Source organism: Apium graveolens, chromosome 10 (assembly GCF_009905375.1).
Source record: "Apium graveolens cultivar Ventura chromosome 10, ASM990537v1, whole genome shotgun sequence".
Taxonomy (NCBI): Eukaryota; Viridiplantae; Streptophyta; class Magnoliopsida; order Apiales; family Apiaceae; genus Apium; species Apium graveolens.
In genome coordinates, this window is record NC_133656.1 from 164,776,013 (window position 1) to 164,794,319 (window position 18,307).

Below are 18,307 nucleotides of genomic sequence, written 5' to 3' on the forward strand. Positions count from 1 at the left end.
TGACAACCCTTGTTCTTAAATTGTAGACTCTGAAGGCTTTTGTGGAAAGTGGATATCCAACAAAAATTCCTTCATCAGCTTTTAGATCAAATTTTGACAGCTGCTCAGGATGAGTTTTAAGAACAAAACATTTGCAACCAAATACATGAAAATATTTCAGATTTGGCTTCTTCTTCTTCTTCACCATTTCATATGGTGTTTTTCCATGCTTGTTTATGTGTGTAGCATTTTGTGTAAAACAAGCAGTCTGCACAGCTTCAGCCCAAAAATAGGTTGGTAGCTTTGCTTCATTAAGCATTGTTCGTGCAGCTTCAATGAGGTTCTTTCTTTCTACAACTCCATTTTGGTGTGGAGTTCCAGGTGCAGAAAACTCCTGTTTGATTCCATGATCTTTGCAGAACTCTTCTATGATTGAATTCTTGAACTCAGTGCCATTATCACTCCTTATGATTTTAACAGAATCTTTGACCATCTTATCCAGCTGTTTGACATGATCAGTTAGAGTGGATGCAGTTTCAGTCTTCTTGTGCAAGAAGTACACCCATGTGTACCTTGCGAACTCATCCACTATAACCATAGCATATTTTTTCTTTGCAATAGACATGACATTGACTGGACCAAATAGATTAACATGTAGTAGGTGATAAGGCTCAAGAATTGATGACTCAGTTTTGCTCTTGAAGGAAGATTTTCTTTGTTTTGCCTTCTGACAAGAATCACAAAGGCCATCAAGAGCAAATACTGTTTTTGACAGTCCTCTCATAAGATCTTTCTTTACAAGCTCATTTATATTGGTGAAATTTAAATGAGAGAGTTTCTTGTGCCAATTCCAGCTTTCTTCAATTGATGCTCTACTCAACAAACAGATTGCAGAACCATCAATACTTGTTGAAAGTCTGGCTTCATAAATGTTACCATGCCTGTATCCTTTCAGAACCACTTTGCCTGTAGAAATACTTATAACTTCACAGTGTTCTTCAAAGAAATCCACATGATAACCTTTGTCACAGATTTGACTTATACTCAACAGATTGTGTTTAGTTCCTGAGACTAGAGCTACTGATTCAATAATGACATTCCCAAGATTGATCTTGCCATATCCCAGAGTTTTCCCAATGTTGCCATCTCCATAAGAAACTTCTGGGCCAGCTTTCTCCACAAAGTCTGATAGCAGGGCTTTATTTCCAGTCATATGTCCTGAACATCCACTGTCCAGAACTAGGATGTTATTTCTGTTGCCCTGCAATCACAAAGACCACTAAAGGTTAGTTTTAAGGACCCAGACTTGCTTGGATCCTTTGGCCTTTTTAAGTTTGTTAAAATTTGCAGCGGATTTAACATCAGAGTTTATGCTAACATTTTTCTTATCAATATTGACAGTATCAGACTTTGCATCATACTTTACACTAGAAGGAATTAAAGTAACTTTCTTCAAAGAAGGTTTTATCTGATAATAATCATAGTACAAACTATGATATTCCTTACAAGTATAAATGGAATGCCACATACTACCACAATGAAAACAAGGATTTTGTGGCTTAAACCTAACAGACTGACTCTTAACTCCTGACTTTGAAGGTAAGGAGTTTATATTCTTATTTTTCCTGCAAAAAGAAGCCAGATGGTTAGAGTTTCCACAGTTATAACATTTCTTTCTAGGAGCATTAGGAACATGTGTTAGGGCGAAAACACGCGCTAATATTCACGCAAGTATACGCGTTCGCAAGTAGTATAAGATATAAATCAGATTTGTTCCCACAGAGACTGGTTTAGGTTAAGTTCAATTTATGCACCTATGCAAGAATGTATGGTTATCGCTCAATGCTAAGACAAATAACAATTGGGTTTTTATTAAACTAAGAGATTATACTAAATAACATTAACTAAGAGAATTGAGGTTGAATTACTATATATGACAAACATGGGATTCTAACTTCATTACTATTTCATTCAATAGCCTTTTTGTTCTTAACCTTAGCATGTGATGGTGATGACACTAATCAGATAATACGAAACTGATAAACGCCAACTTTCGTTGCACGAGTACCATTCTACCAGACATCCACAAATAGATAGAAGCTGAATAGGCACCAATTATATTGAGACCCCATATGTCTATAGAATTTGACAACATAACGGTTTAAGCATAAGTTATCCATAATGATTACATAGGGCAAGTAAAACGGTTAGAGTTACCTACGAATCATGCATACACATACATGAACCTATACTAGAATGGCAAGTTCTAAACCTCTATATTCACTGTCGCTTCAATAGAGATTAACACGCTATCTTATATGTTAGCTACGCACATAAGACGAATAAGCACAACCAATACTAGGATATCAATCAATCACCACACATCAAGATATCGAAATAAATTAACTATTGAAATCCATAAGTAAATCCGCTAGAACCCCATGATAACGATTAGCCCATAATAGAACTCATCATCACCATTGGTTCATATGAAAGCATGGTATAAACAAGGTCTTAATAAACTGAATAATAATTAAAGTACGAATAAACGAGATCAAGGTTCAACGAGAAAGAAAATGAGCATCCAAAGTTACAACTAATTCAAAGAATCACAAGTTGAAAACAAGATCTTCTTTTTCGGAGTTGTTTTGTGCTTCTAGGCCTTCTCCTTGGTATCCCAATCTTCCCGGATGATGAAAACCTTTTTTTTAAGTATATATACGCCCCTAGTGGACCTGGACCCTTAAAATCATAAAATTCCACTCAAAAAAGGCTTTTTCAGCGAAATCAGCGACCAGCCGCGCCCTGAGCGGCCGCTCAGCTCTGCTGAGCGGGCGCTCAGCTACTGACTGGGAAAATATTCTGATGAATCTTGTTTTGGCCATAACTTGAGTTCTACTCGTCAGAATTAGGCGTTCAACTGCCCGCGCGAAGCTAACGAGATTCTCTACAACTTGACAATGGCCTTGGCTTCCAATTCTGATCACTTTTCATCATATTTCCTTTAAAAGCTCTTTTCTTCATTTAACTGATACCTGAAATGCAATAACACAAAAACACATCAAAATACCAACAACTTGAGTCCAAACACCAATTTAAGCTTGTAATAAAGCATTCCAAGTGGATATAAAATCCACTTATCACACCCCCAAACTTGAATCGATGCTTGTCCTCAAGCATAAACAGACTCAAAACTACAAAACAAACCTAATGCATGAATGCAACTAAATGATAATGCAATCGATCCCCTCAGAATAACCATAACCAAATGAATAAGCCAATGCCTCTAAGACTGCAATGACTTTAAATAGAGCTCGAATAAATCCCACAAACCAACTCACAAACCAGAAACGTGCGTGTGTGGATGCTTAACAGATATACTCTCGATACTAGATCAATAACCATAACTTATCTATCATCGAAACAATCAAAAGTTTATAAACAGAATAGACAATAAACGCATTATGACTCACAACACCTCCTTTCTACTAGAGTTATACAAGGATTCACACTATTATTGAACACATAGCAAAGATGCTTATTTGACCGTGCAATAAATGAGGTCCCAAAAGACTTATGCAATAATACCCATGTAGCGAGCGTTAGGTTAGCGGATCCCAGACTATAAAAGCCTTAGGTCACCAGGCACAAAGTCCCCTAGAACTTAATAACTCGAGTATTAAAGAGCTCACTCTTGATCAATTATGCATAAACACATACTTTTTTTCTTTCTTTTTTTTCTCCTTTTTCTTTTTTTTTCAACAATTTCTGAATGAGTGTGTTTCGCTCCATCTCATTCAACCCTAGACTACTCATAAAAATATGAGCCGGCTACTAGCAATTTGACACCTAGCCTTATAACAACTAGCAATGAAATCCAAGTTTTTCTCCAGATAAAAAAGAATCAGTGTTTTTACGTCACTACGAGAATATCACAAATTCTAAATATAACCAAGTGATAAAATCTCAACAACAAACAAGTATGATCATGATCTAGATCAAAAGCAACCTTATAAGATTTTGTGAAAATATTTGTTTCTGGCATGCAAATCAATTCATTAGGTCTTAAACATCCCTCTATTCCTCATCACCACACTCAAATCAACATCAACTTATCAAATATCATAGTTCATCTTAAGGGATCATGCTAAATATGCATGCAAATGCAACTATATGAAATCACATAAAAACAAACAAATATGTCCTAAATGAACAATCATGCAAAAATATGAATGAACTACAACTAAACATATAATATGAATCTATATGAATCTATATGGACACACACTACTAATCGTTACTTTATCACCCCCAAACTTAAAATTTTCAATGTCCTCATTGAAGGTAATAATAAGGATTTCAGGCATACCTAATTAGCGGGAGATTCACCCTCGTCGGGTGGAGGATCAGGTGGCCAATCAACCTCGCCACCAGTGTCTCGGAAAATAGTACCGAAAGCGTGTGTCAAATCTTCAGCAAAATGATGGTGAATGTCGTGCATGGCCTCCATACGCCTAGTCACTTGCATGTATAGCCCATCACCAACACCAGTCCTATCAACTACCTGCTGCTCATGAGAAGAACCCTCTGTAGGCACTACAGGATCCGTTCGGCTACCCTCTTCATCATCAAAGATACATCACAACCCCTTGTCAGGGGGTGCACCTAAGAATGAATAACTCAAGTGATCTGGTAGTGGGTTGAGCTCAAGTGTGGGAGCATCTTCAATAGACGGCTCGAGACGCTCCTGAGAAATTTTCAGCTCTGCTAACCCAAGAGAATCAAATGGCACATCCAACTTCCTCTTCCACGGAGGTGCATTCAAAACCTGCAGTTGCTCTACTTTAAAACACTCCTCTTTATTTGTGGGTAACTTTATTTCCTTGAACACATTAAAAGTGATCTTTTGATCGTGAACCTTCATCGTAAGCTCTCCTTTTTGCACATCGATCATAGTTCAGCCTATAGCCAAGAATGGTCTTCCCAAGATGATGGGAATCTTCTTATCTTCCTCGAAATCAAGAATTACAAAGTCAGCAGGGAAGAAGAGTTTATCCACCTTGACCAAGACATCCTCCACTATACCTCGTGGATAAGCGATGGAACGGTCAGCTAGTTGCAATGACATGTATGTTGGTTTCGGATCAGGCAGACCAAGCTTCTTGAAGATAGATAAGGGCATCAGATTGATGCTAGCTCCTAAATCACATAAACACTTGTCGAACGACAAGTTTCCGATGGTGCAAGGAATAGTGAAGCTTCCGGGATCTTTAAGCTTTGGAGGCAACTTCTGTTGCAGCACATCACTGCATTCCTCCGTGAGAGCAATGGTCTCTAAGTCATCGAGCTTCACTTTCCGAGAGAGAATACCTTTCATAAACCTCACATAGCTAGGCATCTGTTCTAGAGCTTCAGCGAAAGGTATGTTGATATGAAGTTTCTTGAACACCTCCAAAAACTTCTCAAACTGCTTATCCGGATTTTTCTTCTGCAACCTCTTTGGAAAAGGAGGTGGAGGATAGATCTGTTTCTCCCCTATATTACCCTCAGGAGGAGTGTGTTCCACAGCAGTCTTCCTTGGTTCCACCTCTACTTCCTTCTGCACATCTTCTTCAGCCACAACTGCATTTTCTGAATCTTGAGATTTTTCAGGCTCTTCGTCTTGCTGAATTTGGGGGCTTGCGACCTTTCCAGACCTTAAGGTGATGGCGTTCACATGTTCTTCAACTTCCCTCTTTCCTGGATTGGCTTCTGTATCACTAGGAAGCGTTCCTGGTGGTCGATTCAATAAGGCATTAGCAATTTGCCCTATTTGGTTCTCCAGAGTCTTGATAGAAACAGCCTGGCTTTGGCATATAAGAGCCTGATTTTTGCACATAAGCCTCAACTCCTCCAATTCAGATTTTTCATTCGAAGATAGACCTGCATCATGAGTTTGTTGTTGAAGTTGGAGTTGTTGCTAAAAACCAGGAGGGTTGAACAGCTTATTTCCAAACTGCTGGAATGGATGTTGCATCGCATTCTGATTGTTGTTCCAGCTGAAGTTAGGATGATTCCAGTTGTCAGGATGATAAGTGTCTGGAACTGGTTGCTGCGATCTCTGAAAGTTGCTCACAAACTGAGCTGAGTCGCTAGATATAGCGCATTGCTCTGTCACATGCGGACCTGCACATAGCTCACAAATACTAATTATCTGCTTAACACTATAGTTAGCTAGATAATCGATCTTCATAGACAACGCCTTTAATTGAGCAGTGATAGCCTTAGCTGTATCCACTTCAAGAACTCCTGCTACCTTGCCCTGTGGATATCTCTTGGTTGGATACTGATATTCATTAGCAGCCATCAGTTCAATTAGATCATAAGCTTCCTCATAGCTCTTTTCCCATAATGCTCCACCTGATGCTGCATCGAGCATTGGTCTGGACTGTGCTCCCAACCCATTGTAAAAACAAGTGATGATCATCCAATCAAGAATTCCATGATGAGGACACTTCCTAAGCATCTCCTTGTAGCGCTCCCAAGCTTCACATAGCGATTCTTCCGTTCGCTGCACAAATTGAGTAATAGCGTCCCTCATTGCAGCTGTCTTCGCCGTAGGGAAGAATTTAGTAAGGAATTTCTGAGCAAGATCCTCCCAAGTAGTAATCGAACCAGCTGGTAGAGAGTGTAACCAACTCTTAACCTTGTCCCTCAGAGAGAATGGGAACAGTCTCAGCTTCACAGCATCTTCAGAAGCACCGTTGAACTTGAAGGTGTCGCAGATCTCAAAGAAATCCCTAATGTGCATATTGGGATCTTCCGTTGAAGAACCCCCAAACTGGATAGAATTCTGCACCCATTGAATTATGCCAGGCTTGATCTCAAAGGTATTATCTGTGATAGTTGGCCGGACAATGCTAGATTGAATGTCATTGATCTTGGGTTGAGAAAAGTCCATCAAGGCTTTCATTCGTGCTGCTGGATCTCCCATTGTAATGAGTACCTGAAACACAAACAAATAAACCGTGAAAGTAAAAGAATCCGAGTCAGTGAACTTTAACGACCACTGATGATAAGCACATAAACTAAAAATTAACACCGAGTCCCCGGCAGCGGCGCCAAAAACTTGTTAGGGCGAAAACACGCGCTAATATTCACGCAAGTATAAGCGTTCGCAAGTAGTATAAGATATAAATCAGATTCGTTCCCACGGAGACTGGTTTAGGTTAAGTTCAATTTATGCACCTATGCAACAATGTATGGTTATCGCTCAATGCTAAGACAAATAACAATTGGGTTTTTATTAAACTAAGAGATTATACTAAATAACATTAACTAAGAGAATTGAGGTTGGATTACTATATATGACAAACATGGGATTCTAACTTCATTACTATTTCATTCAATAGCCTTTTCGTTCTTAACCTTAGCATGTGATGGTGATGACTGTAACACCCCCAAATCCGGGGTCGGGGATCCGGGTTGTCACGAGTTCCATTTCCCTTAATAACACCCAATCTTAATACACAATCAACTACTCTGTACTGTGACCCCACAATAAACACACACACCACAAGTTATAGTCTCAGAGATGAATATCCAAAAATAATCACAAGTCGTTTTATTCCACAATTATATGTCAATACACCTTAAAAGGTTTTCTGGATAATTTACATTTCTTTGCCATTATTATAATTCATAATATACATAAGTCTGGTACATTATTAGTTGAAAACTTAGCCTATTGGTAATTTCTACCTCAGCTACAGCGGCCTCAACGCTTCTAGAAAGCTGCGGAACGTTTCCTATCCGCTTGCGAATTGGGAGTTTGGTCCTGTTCATCTTATCTATCTGATGTTGTGTGATGAAAGAAGAAAGCAAGGGTGAGCAGCAAGCCCACCAAAATAATATGTATAATGATTAACAATATATGAGCCTACTCATAATACTCATGAAAGTCTTGGTCAAAAGAAATGAACCAAGTTTGATATCTTAATGCGATGAAGTCGCAAAATATTCAGTATATATACATATATACTTTTCAAAATATTGGACGTCCTCTTCCATGCATAATATACACAAAGTCCCAGTATATAACTGTATAAAAAATATCGTTGCAAGGTGATCTCATATATCTAATCTTGTCTCAACGTTTTTCTGAAAATCTTTGTCATTCATAAGACAATTATTAATTAGATATAAGTTTAAAAGATGAAGTTACCAAATACTTCACTACACTTATATCATTTATAAAGCTACTTGAACTACCATTGTTCAAAGTATAATTAGCTTTCAACATTTCATCACATAGATGAGACTACAAGACAAGATTTGAATAGATTAAATCTTTAAAATATTATTAAAGGAAATGAAGTTATGACATACTTCATTACGTTCTGATATATATATATATATATATATATATCCACATATACATCTTCCTTTATACATTTCCTGAAAACCTCTGTCATGTAAAGTATGAACAGAATTGCAATATCCAATAAGTTTGGAAAGGAAAAGAATTTTGGCATAAACCAGATATCTTGCTGATCAGGAAAAGATACCCATAAGTAACCTTTTCTACTAGTAGATGGACGAAATCCCCACTGGTCATCACCCTGGTCGTAATAGGACCTTATGCTGGACTGCCACTCAGCCACTTATGCATTTGATGGACTCCCACTGAGCCACTTACACTATCATGGACGCCCACTGAGCCCATGTTGCTTATGCCGACTCAATAGATGGACTTACTTCCCGAACGTTGGGTAAGTAATCAATTCATTTACCAAAACTGCAACCGTGTTGCGAATATAAAATACACCACAGAGCCGGATCCCTCAGGTTTTGAGCGAGTATTTAAATCCCCTTATAAAGGAAGATCTTAAATATAAAAATGAGTTTTGGGATCCGCTCTAACTTTTAAAAATCATTTTGAAGACTCGAAAACACTCTATAGAGTGTTTGGAGTAAAGCTGATTTAATGAAGTAAATCAGTCCCCAGAATATTTAGAAAATGACTGAATATTATTATTTAAATAATATTCCCATAAAGAATAATCTTTATAAAAATAATTGAAGTAGAAGTATTAAAACTTATACTTGAAACGAGTATTAAATAACCAAAGATATACTTATATGAAAGTACTATCTTTATTTGAATAATCGAAAATAAGTTTGATTATTGACACCTTATTCTTTAATAAAATAAAGAATATATCTCAGCAAATAATCGGAGTCATAGATCCTCAAATGAATATTCAAATAATATTCATTAAATAATATAAACTGAGTCATAAGCCCTCGAATGAATATTCAAATAATATTCAATAAATAATATAAAAGAGTCATAAGCCCTCGAATGAATATTCAAATAATATTCAGATAATAAAATAAAAGGAGTCATAAGTCCTCGAATGAATATTCAAAATAATATTCATTTAATATAAAGGAGTCATACGCCTTCGAATAATATTCGAAATAATATTCAATAATAAAATAAAGTTAAAGTTATCGAATAAACCTTATTCGATTAATAGTTTTGAAAACTATGACCATATATATATATAAGTATATATATATATATATTTATATCCATATATATAAAATCTACTCGGGATCCTCGACTCCCGGTTTTAGAAAATATTTTCACCTTTGGGTCCCTATACTAAGGGTATATGCAAATTACCGCTATCCTCTAGCATAGGTATTATCAACTGAATCAACAGATATATATGGAAAGAATACGAAACAGGCATGCATATATATACCATAGCAGCATGCTTCAATATATTGCAACATTTGCTAATTAACCAACATGCATCTATCGCAAGATAATGCAAATACATATATTCATCACAACAACAGTTATAACGGGTAGAAAACTTGCCTGAGCGACTTGGGGTGATAAAAGGCTCGGGACGAGTTTGGTAACCTATAAACAACAAGTAAGTTGGAATTAAACCAAAGTCACTTGTAAATCTATACTTTAACTAACTTAGACTCTAACGCTTATTTTACGCTTACTGATTCACTTAAGTCACTCGAGTACCCTCGGCTCCACCATTTTTAATAATTTAACCTTTACGAGTTTTAAGGCGATTCCTTCACGAGTGTCTTACCAACTTCCTAACACACTTACCATAAATGTTTCATACTTCAATTAGTCCTTTTTGGTCTTTAACCTATGTTTCAAAGTAAGGCGAGGGGAAAAGTTTCGTTCGCGAAACGCCGTTACTTGAAACGGTCGTTTCTCCTAAACCGTGCATCGGAATCGAACGAACTACATATCAAAACGAAGCTCGTAACATGAGCTATCTAGACATGGCAATGGTCATAATCTAGCAGGGGGTTCTCGGGTCCTAATGTTATGCACAAAAACAGTCTAAAGAAAATCGGGCGTTACGACGGCTATGTTTACGCGATTTCCCAATTTTAAACCATTCAAAACCAACCCAATTCAACCTCAATCCAACATACAACCAACATCCATCCTTATCACATCATAACAACCCCAACCAATTCAATTTTAACATTCATACTTATGCCTAAGCTTAACTTTAACCATACTTAAGTTCTTTTAATCAAAACAACAACATTTACCATTCCATTTCAATACCATTTCACTCCCAAACTCTAAATCACAAACATCAAGCTACAATATCACCCTACTAATCAAAATCATCTTATAATACATAGGAATCTAGGGTTTGGAGATGATATACCTTCCTTGAAGTGGTGGGAGGAGCTAGGAAGCCTTAAGAAGCTTTGAGAAGTCTTAGGAATGCTTGGATCTTCAAAGAAATCAAGAAAAATTTCAACTTAAAAACTTGAAAACACTATTCATAGTCTTCTTCTTTGATTAAATGAAGAAGATTGAGAAGGAATTAATGGCTTAAACTCATGATATAGCCCTAACTAAGCATAAAGATGATTAGGGAATTATCTTACCAATTTAGGAGGCTTGGATCTTGAGTTTTGAATTTCTTCCCCTTTTGAAATAGTAAAAGCCGAGAGCAAGCTTGCTTGGAATGAGAGAATTGATTTTTTTTGTGTTTTGATGAAATGATTTGCTTGGCTTGGTTGATTTGATTTTGTGTTTAATTTAGTCAATTACCTTGTTGCCCTTGAATTTGTGTGGTTCTCATTCAACCACACCTCCTTCCTTCCCATGTCATGCCTATGTCATGTGGTGATGCATCCTTCCCTCCTTGTCCTCTTCTCATTGGTTGGGTGACATCACTCTCTCTAATCCCTTTGATTAACTTCCTAATTGTTTGCCTAATGACCGCTGATCTGTTATACGGTTCGCTTAACTTTCGTTCTCGTTTATCGTTTGAAGGATCATACCCGGGATCTTATTACTTAGGTTCCCTTAACCTTTCTCAATACATTATATTCCTTTTTATGATCCTCTATTATAATCCTTTAATTTAAATCCTTTTTATCCTGTTACCTTATACTCAATTCTCTCCGTATCTAGTGTATTTCCGGGAAAATCAAAGTGTTCGGATTTGGATTCTGACGATCTTTACATACACTTATATCCCATATAAAGTACTAATAAAATCTCAGAATATCCATATCAGAACCCCTACATAGTGTGGCATGAAAAGTTTTCTCATTCAGCAAAAACACTATTCATAAGGGTTTCAAAATTTCCCAAAAATTGGGGTTATTACAGTCTCCCCTCCTTAAAAGGATTCCGTCCCGGAATCAAATTGAAAATAAATAGGGATACTCTCTTAGCATTGCACTTTCTAACTCTCGAGTAAATTTTCTCACATTGTGGTCCTACCACCAAACTCCGCCTAGTTTGATAACCCTTCTCCTAAGTACTTGTTCCTTTTCACTCTATAACCCTTCCTGGTTGCTCCATATAGGTTACGTCTGGTTGCATGTCTATGCGCTCCTATGCCCCTATTTGTCTGGCATCCGAATTACACTTCCTTAACATTGATACGTGGAACACGTTATAAACTTGCTACAGGTTCGGGGGTAGGGCTAGCTCATATGCTAATTTCCCAAACGTCTTAATATATCCAAGGGTCCAACAAATTGTAGACTTAGCTTTCCTTTTTTTTCCGAACCTCATCAATCCTTTCCAAGGGAATACCTATAACAACACTAGGTCCCCTACTTCCTATTCTTTGTCCTTTCGTGTCAATTCAACATACTTCTTATGTCCATCTTGGGCTACTACCTGCCGTCCTCTGATTAGATCTATTATATCCTTGGTCCTTTGGACTACTGCGGGTCCGAGCATCTTGCGCTCTACAACTTCATCCTAACATACGGGAGATCGACATTGTCTTCCTTCAAGGATCTCATAAGGCGACATCTCGATAATGACATATGATCTATTGTCGTAAGATAACTTAATCCGCGTTAAGTGATCATTCCAAATTCTTTCAAGTCTATTGCACAGACTCTCATCATAGCTTCTAACATTATAGCTTTTGCTTCTCAATACCCATTCTTTTCCAGTTCGTAATCGCTATCACCTTCCGTTCCTAATCTTATAGTGGTTATACTTTTGCTCGTTAGCGTTCTATAACCTTTTAATAACCACGTCAACCTTAGTATCACGAATGTGTTCCCATCCCGAATACTATCACCATTTTATTATCCTTTTTCAGCTGTTTCTATTTCCCAAAGTTTGATCAATCAGATAGAAGTAAAGGAATTTATTGAGAGATCACTATGATCATGAACACTTGTTATATCACATAGTTAGTACAGAAGGTGGCCAGCCTTTAGTACTTGACAAGCAATTAAACAATAGATGGTATCCTACTAGGCTTCTATCACACAGATAGATAGTCATTCGGCAATACCTCCCCTTCTGGAAGGGTTGTTCTTCTCAGCTTACATGAAATGAAAAGAAGAGAAAAGAACGAACAGAAGAGAATTGTATATACGAAAAAAATTTTATTGCCATAAAATATCTGGCTTGGAATCTACCTCTGAACTATAGAGGTTTGTCATAGGAGAACAAAACATATATGTATTTATATCAACATCAAGAATTATAGCATCGTATTTCACATGCCTAAATATTTTTGCTATTCCGTCCATCATTCTATGGACCCATGCTCTTCCTCGAGCTTGTACACAATCACCTTTGAAACTCCCTCGATTTCGAAAATCGAACCTGGGATCTCATTCTAGACATCATCGTTACTTGAATTCTATGCTTGCACCGTAACCTTCCTCGTATAGTAATACGACTCTCTATTGATAAGAAAGAATAATATTCAATAGGTAGATACTCTACTTAATTAGTCTATCAATGATAACTTATACACTACCACGACCCGATTAGTCGTACTCAATCTCAACACCCATTCCAATACAACTCTTACGGTTGTAATCAGCTCATTACTCGCAGAATCATTGCTGCCTTACTATGGTCCACCACTGACCTACTGTAGTCATTCATTTTCCATGAAGTCTTAATAGCTAACCATACGAAGTCCATACATCTCGTATCTAATTCTCCTAAGGAGTTAACATAACCACCAATCACAATTCATGAAGAACACTCCAAACTCTGACGTACTTTCATGACATGAGTTAGATAAAATTGCAGAAGAGTTTCAATCAAAGCAACGATAGCAGGTTAATACCATTCTTACTCGTATGCCTTAAATAGAAGACTTAACTCAAGGGTTCGTCTAGTCCTTTTTGAAACATGGTCCTGGCTTATCTCAAGATAGTATCTTCTGAGATAGATAGCCGGCTCATGGCGATTACACGAATTAAACCTTTACCAACTACTATTATGGTTCGGTATTGCACAGTCATCAGAAGGAATGTCAATCTTCCGAACCGTAATACAACCTTCCCGGATTCAACCATCATCACTGTATTCCTTTGGCACACGCGCCTATAATTATCCTCTTACCTTTAAAGTGTCGGCCACCTCTTTGGCCTTTCCTGATAGTAAAATTTCCTTACAGTCAATGTCATTTTAACCACCTCCAAATAAATTTTCTACCTTATTTCAATCACAGCTTATGTGAAAATGCTTTTCTTTAATGTCTGATGAGTAAATAAAAAAAAATATCACCATTTTTCCATAAGTTATTGCCTCAATCTTTAGAGGTTAATCACTGTCACGACTGACTCTCAATCATACTTAGAACATCTTTTATCTTAGGTCCTAATTGCCCTGAACAATTTCGACCTTTACTGGTTCGATCCATACTTTCTCGTGGTTTAACACGTGCCCCACTTGGCATCATTATAATTACGTCATATTTCCTTTATCAACATTTCTATTCTTGAGAATTTTGAATATTACCTTTCTCCTTGTAAAACCTCTAGGGTTATCCTTGAATCGTTCCTCCTGTATTCCCTAGATACAGGGCATATCAAGATACCATTTATTAATACCAGAATCATTGTTTATATACTTCTGAAAAAAAATTTCTCTACTGATTCTTAAAGGTTGTTATTACCTTAATCCTTTCCAATTCATACTGTCAAAACTCATACTATCCCTATTAAGGGTGAAATGCCAACCTTTATGCATTCCCCTAGGATTCGTTTTAAGTTACCGATGTTCTATCCTTAATTCCACCTTTAAAAAGGTACATGCATCCTTCCATGGATAAATCAAGTCATATATCCCTGATAAGGGTGTCTTTTTCAATCATTCCCACCTCGATAGTCTATACCTAACTTCATAATAGCATCCTTATTCAAATTGAGGTCAATCCATATGGCCTCCAAAAGATAACAATGGTCATCCGCTTTTCTTTCCTGATTTGGTAATGATAACATGGATGTTCTGGAAGATATTGGTCATGTTCAACATGAACTTCTTCTTAATAATTCCTTATTTACTTTTGTTGTTTATCTCAACAGTCACCTCAATGTTGGGATATCTTTCATACCTGGCGTCTCCCTTTCTGGGTATCATGCCACCGGTTTTACACTTCACCTTCTTGAAGGTCACTTCCTTCATCCAATTTTCTTAATTTCTTACTTTCTTGTGTCCTCAGTCTATCCGCGTCTCATTATTTATCCTTCAAACTATCTCAAGGTTTCCTCAAATCCTCCCAACTTACAGGGGGTAAACTATATGTATCTCTTATGCCTTCAACCATCAACTTTAACTCATGGTGAATCACCCTCATCCTGACGATTACATGCTTTTCTATTTATATTGCTATGAGTCTTTAGGGTTTCCTCATACCCAACTCCCTTATCATTCCTCATACTCTATTGCCTTTATATTCCTTTCCACTTCAGTTTCTTTTTATTTTCCTTTCTCTTATCATTATTTCATGAACTATCACAACATAAGTATTGATTCCAAACATCCCGTCATTCTAGATTCGTGTCCTCAGAACGAATCTTGATAACTTTTACAACTTAGATTCATAATTCATCATACTCATCCATTTTTTTTCTAGCTCCAAAGCTTTTATACTATCTCCTTATCTTTGGGAATTACTTTTCCGAAAACAATTGACTGAACTTAAATCAGTTTATTCTAACCTCTGGCTCCGTGCCTTTCTTGGCCTTTCACTAGCGGGTGGTCTCTCTCTTAGGAGGGTTAGTGACAGAAACAGTCTTTTATGATTCGTCAATCATTTAGAATCTCAATTGATTCCTCTATTTCCTTTAGCCAGGCTTTTGCCTCGACTGGGTCAGCTTGTTCCTTGGAACTCTGAGAGCTTAGCGACTTAAAGATCCTGAAAGAATTTCCCACTACATTGCCTCCTCAAGGTGGTGGTTAGGAATAAAGTATAAGTTCTTTTTAGACAGGTCCATGAATTGCCGTATAGGAGTACCGTCTCGGGTCTCCTTATCTTGCTCGACTTCTGCTTGCTTAGTCTAAATATTTCTTCCTACTCCCCATAATTGGGGTCATCTTTTAATTTAAAATCCTCATTTTCCACTTTATTATATTATGGGTTCCTTCTATCTTGATGGCGTCCTCCCTGACTATCACATTCAGGGTTTGCCCTTAATCTTATTCCTTGAACTATGACTTTCATCTAAGATCTCATCTTTAAGCTCTTGAACATTTGGAACCCAAATTCTATAGGAATACCTCATTATTCCCTTATCATCTTTCTCGGTATTAATCTCATATCTATTTGTTGGCTCTCTGCCTTCATTCATCACCTTTTTCTGGCACAATATGCTCTCTTCTGATAATTCGGACTGTATTACAATCTCAAACAGCTTTTCGGTACCGGCTCCGGTTACCTTCACTACTATTTCCATTTTCTCAAAATCTCTTATCAATTATCCCAAAGACATTATCATCTTGAGTCTCTCCTTTTTACTAAGGGCATCAGCCACCACATTGGCTTTCCCCGATTGATACAGAATCTCCCAATTATAATTCTTGATTAGCTCTAACCGCCTCCTCGGGCGTATGTTGAGCTCTTTCTACGTAAAAATGTACTAGAGCTCCTATGGTTTGTGTAAATCTCGCACTTCTATCCATACAGGTAGTGCCTCCAATCTTTAGGGCAAAACTATTGCCATGAGTCCAAGCTCATGGGTGGGGATATCGAATTTTATATTCCCTTAATGGTCTTGACGCGTACGCGATTACCTTGTTGTGCTGTATAAGAAGTACCCTAATTCTTTATGCGAAGCGTCACTACACATCACAAAATCTCCTTTTCCATCCGGCAATGCCATCATAGGGGCCGTCACCAATCCTTGCTTCAGTTCTTAAAAGCTGTTCTCGCATTTCTCTGTCCATTCAAACTTCTCAGTCTTACGAGTAAGCCGCGTTAAAGGGGCTACCATCTTTACAAACTTGAACGAACCTCCGGTAGTGATCGACCAATTCTACTTCTGGTAGGCGACCTAACCATGGTCATTAATTTCATTAGTGGTCCTTTATTCATTCTTGTCAGGATCCTCCATGGGATCCTCCTCAGCAACTATCCCTTCTAGGACAACATCCGCAACTGCTACATCCTCAATATCAACATCATCCGGTCCTGCGTTAGGACGCTCTATCGGATCCACAATCCGATCTCCAATTAGTAATAAAACATAATCGCGCTGTCACTTCTCAACCTCAGGGTTTGGAGTCCCGCTACCATATACGATAACGAACTACGCTACTATCACGATATTTATAAGGGTTCCCATAAGGGTTTTAACTGTCAGTACTACGTTAGGTAGTCCGACCATGAACTTGGCAAGAGTTCTTATTATCTGAGTGAACTTATTATCTTAACGTCACATCATCTCTGAGGTTTATAACGCTTAGCTCTGATACCACTTCTGTAACACCCCCAAATCCGGGGTCGGGGATCCGGGTTGTCACGAGTTCCATTTCCCTTAATAACACTCAATCTTAATACACAATCAACTACTCTGTACTGTGACCCCACAATAAACACACACACCATAAGTTATAGTCTCAGAGATGAATATCCAAAAATAATCACAAGTCGTTTTATTCCACAATTATATGTCAATACACCTTAAAAGGTTTTCTGGATAATTTACATTTCTTTGCCATTATTACAATTCATAATATACATAAGTCTGGTACATTATTAGTTGAAAACTTAGCCTATTGGTAATTTCTACCTCAGCTACATCGGCCTCAACGCTTCCAGAAAGCTGCAGAACGTTTCCTATCCGCTTGCGAATTGGGAGCTTGGTCCTGTTCATCTTATCTATCTGATGTTGTGTGATGAAAGAAGAAAGCAAGGGTGAGCAGCAAGCCCACCAAAATAATATGTATAATGATTAACAATATATGAGCCTACTCATAATACTCATAAAGTCTTGGTCAAAAGAAATGAACCAAGTTTGATATCTTAATGCGATGAAGTCACAAAATATTCAGTATATATACATATATACTTTTCAAAATATTGGACGTCCTCTTCCATGCATAATATACACAAAGTCCCAGTGTATAACTGTATAAAAAATATCGTTGCAAGGTGATCTCATATATCTAACCTTGTCTCAACGTTTTTCTGAAAATCTTTGTCATTCATAAGACAATTATTAATTAGATATAAGTTTAAAAGATGAAGTTACCAAATACTTCACTATACTTATATCATTTATAAAGCTACTTGAACTACCATTGTTCAAAGTATAATGAGCTTTCAACAGTTCATCACATAGATGAGACTACAAGACAATATTTGAATAGATTAAATCTTTAAAATATTATTAAAGGAAATGAAGTTATGACATACTTCATTACGTTCTGATATATATATATATATCCACATCTACATCTTCCTTTATACATTTCCTGAAAACCTCTGTCATGTAAAGTATGAACAGAATTGCAATATCCAATAAGTTTGGAAAGGAAAAGAATTTTGGCATAAACCAG

The 18,307-nt window shown here is 37.2% G+C and overlaps 1 non-coding gene across 1 annotated transcript; it reads left to right on the top strand.

Annotated features, from left to right (window-relative positions):
• Nucleotides 1–6,455: 6,455 nt before the first annotated feature.
• LOC141694235 (small nucleolar RNA R71) lies at nt 6,456–6,562 on the top strand. The gene has a single exon (XR_012563557.1). It is a non-coding gene; the product is annotated as a small nucleolar RNA R71 (small nucleolar RNA).
• Nucleotides 6,563–18,307: the final 11,745 nt, after the last annotated feature.